Source organism: Otolemur garnettii, unplaced genomic scaffold, assembly GCF_000181295.1.
Source record: "Otolemur garnettii isolate 467f Iridium unplaced genomic scaffold, OtoGar3 scaffold00024, whole genome shotgun sequence".
Lineage (NCBI taxonomy): Eukaryota > Metazoa > Chordata > Mammalia > Primates > Galagidae > Otolemur > Otolemur garnettii.
Window position 1 is genome coordinate 1,132,856 of NW_003852419.1, and position 4,831 is coordinate 1,137,686.

General features: G+C 42.8%; 1 protein-coding gene across 1 annotated transcript in view; it reads left to right on the forward strand.

The window, feature by feature from the left end:
- The window catches only part of MTA3 (metastasis associated 1 family member 3), a 137,013-nt gene that overhangs the window by 32,289 nt on the left and 99,893 nt on the right, over nucleotides 1-4,831 (forward strand). The window lies entirely within an intron of this gene.

Below are 4,831 nucleotides of genomic sequence, written 5' to 3' on the forward strand. Positions count from 1 at the left end.
TATAGTCCCAGCTACTTGGGAGGCTGAGCCAAGAGAATCACCTAAACCCAAGAGCTGGAGGTTGCCGTGAACTGTGATGCCACAGCCCTCTACCAAGGGTGACAAAGTGAGACTCTGTCTCTTAAAAAAAAAAAGTTATTGTAATCCAGCCTCAGCAACAAAATGTGACCTTGTATCTTCAGAAAAGATTTATGTATTATCTCACTCTGTTGCCTCAGGCTAGAATGCCTTGGTGTCAGCCTAGCTCAAGCAACCTCAAATTCCTGGGCTCAAGTGATCCTCCTGCTTCAGCCTCCCAAGTGGCTGGGACTACAGGTGCCCACCACAACGCTTGGGTATTTTTTGGTTATAGTTGTCATCGTTGTTTGGCGGGCCTGGGCTGGATTCGAACTCTTCCAGCTCCTGTGTATGTGGCTGGCACTCTAGCCACTGAGCTATAGACGTTGAGCTGTTTGTTGAAATTTTAATATTTTCCAGAGTAACACTGAATGGAAAATAAAAGATTACCAAAAAGTCACCCCAGCATTTAGAAAACTGCCCTGTTTCTAATTTTTTGGACTTCAACCACTATTTATTTATTTGAGACAGAGTGTTACTTCTTTGCCTTTGGTAGAGTGCTGTGGCATGGTAGCTTACAGCAACCTCAAACTTTTGGACTCAAACGATTTTCTTGTCTCCCGAGTAGCTGGGACTACACATGCCTGTCGCAGCTCCTGGCTATGTTTAGAGTCAGGATCTCACTCTTACTCAGGCTGGTCTTGAATTCCTGAGTTCAGGCAATCCTCCTGACTTGACCTCCCAGATAGCTAGGATTATTAGGTGTGAGCCAGCTTGCCTGGCCTCAACCACAAATTTAACTAGGAGAGATAAAGGTGAGATAGTTTATTTATTTATTTTTTATTTTATTTAGTTTTTTTTTAAGACAGAGTCTCATTTTGTCGTCCTTGGTAGAGTGCTATGGTGTCACAGCTCACAGCAACCTCTGGCGCTTAGGCTTAGGCAATTCTCTTGTCTCAGCCTCCCAAGTAGCTGGGACTATAGGTGCCTGCCACAGTGCCTGGCTGTTTTTTTGTTGTTGTTGCAGTTTAGCTGGGGTTGAGTTTGAATCTGCCACCCATGGTATATGGGGCTGGCGCGCTACTCACTGAGCCATAGACGCCACCCAGATAGTTTATTTTTAGATGTCTATTGTATTTTCTTTATCTTCTTTTCTTTTTTTTATTTTTAGAGACAGAGTCTCACTTTACCACCCCCTGTAGAGTACTGTAGTGTCACAGCACACAGCAACCTCCAACTCCTGGGCTTAGGCAGTTCTCTCTCTCTCTTTTTTTTTATGAGAGGGCCTCACGCTGTCCCCCTGGGTAGAGTGCTGTGGCATCACAACTCACAGCAACCTCTAACTCCTGGGCTCAAGTGAGTCTCCTGCCTCCGCCTCCCAAGTAGCTGGGACCACAGGTGCCCGCCACAATGCCTGGCTATTTTTTGGTTGCAGCCATTATTGTTGTTTGGCCGACCCGGGCTGGATTCAAAACTGCCACCTTAGGTGTATGTGGCTGGTGCCTTGGCCACTTGAGCCACAGGCGCAGAGCCATTAGGCAGTTCTCTTGCCTCAGCCTCCCGAGTAGCTGGGACTACAGGTGCCCAACACAACACCCAGCTATTTTTTGTTGCAGTTTGGTGGGGGCCGGGTTTGAACCTGCTACCTTTGGTAAATAGCTGAGCCACAGGCGCCTCCCGCCTTATAATTTTCTTATGAAGATTTACATTTTGTTATTTCATAGTCTGTTGTTTCTTCATACTGTAAAGTATGTAGACATCAGTCAGCCTGACACTTTCCTTTTGAATCTAGAGCCCACTCTGGCTAATTTAAAATGCTGAGTCCTTATTCTGTCCCTGGGGGACACTTCTGGGTCTTTTCTAGGCAGCAATTATTAATTATTTGATGGGAGTTGGCATGAAATCTGTTTTCTATCACAATAGTAAAGTAATAAACTTTCATTTGTAAAGGCACTTTTATTTTGCTATTTCATAATGTTTTTGTTTTTGTTTATTTGCAGTTTTGCTGGGGCTGGGTTTGAACCCTCCACCCTCAGTATATGGAGCCAGTGCCCTACCCACTGAGCCACAGGCGCTGCCCCGTTATTTTTGTGAATGATGTATATAATTAGCAGTTATGGCAAGTTTGTGTTTTATTAACCAGATTATTATCAACTGTAAATATTAAAATGATTTATTATTTGACAACTTAATGTATGTTTTATGATAACACATTTTGTTATTGATCTGATCTTTTGAATGTTAATGGCTTTTTTTAAAAAAATAAAGCAAGTACTGTATTAGCACTTCAGAATTGCTGTCACATTACTTATTGATCATTAAATGAGGCATTCCAGCAATTAGATTTTTTTTTTGAGATGGAGTCTTACTAGAGTGCTGTGGTGTCTTACCTCACAGCAATCTCAAACTCTTGAGTTAGAGTGATCTTCTTGCCTCAGCTTCCCAAGAAGCTGGGACTAGAGGCGCCCACCGCAACCCCTGGCTATTATTTAGAGACAGGGTCTCCCTCTTGCTCAGGCTGGTCTGGGACCTGTTAGCTCTGGCAGTCCACCCTCCTCGGCCTCCCACAGTGTTAGGGGTACAGGTGTGAGCCACCTCGCCCAGCCTAGTCACAGATTTTGTTCCTCATGCAGTGCTGCATGTGTCCATGTTTGTAATACTTCACCCAGTCCTTGAACCTGCGGTAATATTTTCATATTGTAGGGATTTTTGAGTTTGTGTTGTAAGGTCACAAAAATAGCTGGCTAGTAAAACTTGCTTTTACATTTTATGAGTAGTGGTTATTTCATGTGGGTGAAAGTATAGTTTTTTCTTTTTTTAAGAGACAGAGTCTCTATCGCTGTTGGTAGAGTGCCATGGCTTCACAGCTCAAGGCAACCTCCAACTCCTGGATTTAGGCAATTCTCTTGCCTCAGCCTCCTGAGTAGCTGGGACTACAGGTGCCTGCCAGAACGCCGAGCTATTTTTTTGTTGCACTTAGGCCGGGGCCAGGTTTGAACCCGCCACCCTTGGTATATGGGGCCGGCACCCTACCCACTGACCACAGGCACTGCCCAGAAACTGTAGTTCTTGACAGGACTTTGTTTCAACTCGGTAGAAAAACCAATTGGATTCTTGGAGATGACAAAATGTAAAAATTTATATCTTGTTTCTATATAATTTCTTTTGTAATTAAGGTATGATGTAGTCGACTCCTTTGTTGGGTTTTATAGTTGAAGCAGCAAATTGGTTTCTTTTGTTGAGGTGGTTTTCAGATTATTTACTGCTCTATATATTTGGGGAAATGTTTTCCATATTTTTACTTAATTGGAAAGTATTTTTAAAATACTTGCTTATTATGATTATAAATCTTTTTATATAAATGACTATAAATAGGAAATGGGGACAAGATTGTAAGAAATTTTTATTTTATTTGTATTTATTTATTTATTTATTTAGAGACAGAGTCTCACTCTGTCACCCTTGGTAGAGTGCTATGGTGTCACAGCTTACAGCAACCTCTAGCTCTTGGACCCAGGTGATTCTCTTGACTCAGCCTACCAAGTAGCTGGGACTACAGGTGCCTACTACAACGCCTGGGTATTTTTTGTTGCAGTTTGGCTGAGGCTGGGTTCAAACTTGCCACCCTTGGCATATGGGTCCGATGCCCTACTCATTTAGCTACAGGCACCATGCCCTATTTATTAATTATTATTATTATTATTTGAGACAAGAGTCTCATTCTGTTCTCACTGTTCTTAAGAGATAATGCTTCCCAGATTGAAACTCTGGATGTTGTGTGTGACAATAGTTTTCCTAAGGAGGGGTAAAAGGCCCAGGTCAGAAACAGAGCAGGTGCTAATTACTAATGGGATAGTGCCTGTGAACAGCCTGGGCCACATAGTGGGACTGTGTAATCTCTAAAATAAAAGAAGGCATGGTGGCTAACGCCTATAGTCCAGGCGTTCTGGGAAGCCAAGGCAAGAGGATCACTTGAGCTCAGGAGTTCCATATCAACTGAGTAGGATTGAGACTCCACCTCTACTAAAAATTGCAAAATTAGCAGGATATTGGTGACAGGCACCTGTTGTCCCACCAACTCAGAAGGCAGGGGAGGCTGAGCTAGGAGGATCACTTGAATGCAGGAATTTGAGTTGCTTTGAGATAGGCTGATGCTTATGGCACTCTAACCTGGGCAACAGAGTGAGACTCTGTCTAAAAATAATAAGCAAGAAAGGGTGGTGCCTGTGTGGAGCACTGGCCCCATATGCCAGAGGTGGCGTGTTCAAACGCAGCCCTGGCCAAAAACTGAAAAACAAAAAAAAAAAACAAAATAATAAGAAAAATAAAATGCAAAATGAAACAAACAACAAAACCCCAATTTTGAGCCATCTGACCCAAGAATGCAGTATATCTTTCAATGACTTATTTAATGAATAAACTCAATGATATCCTTTTTTTCTTTTCTTTTTTTTTTTTGAGACAGAATCTCAGGCTGTTGCCTTGGGTAGAGTGCTGTGGTGTCACAGCTCACAACAACCTCAAACTCTTGGGAGTAAGTGATTTCTCTTGTGTCAGCCTCCCAAGTAGGTGAGACTATAGGCGCCCACCACAATACCCGGCTATTTTTTATTTCAGTTGTCATTGTTGGTTAGCTGGCCCAGGCCAGGTTCGAACCTGCCAACTTTGGTGTGTATGGCTGGTGCCATAACCACTGTGCTATGAGTGCTGAACTGATAACATCCTTTTTTATTGCTAAGTAGAACTCCCAGTGGTTTATTTCTTTTTTTTTTTT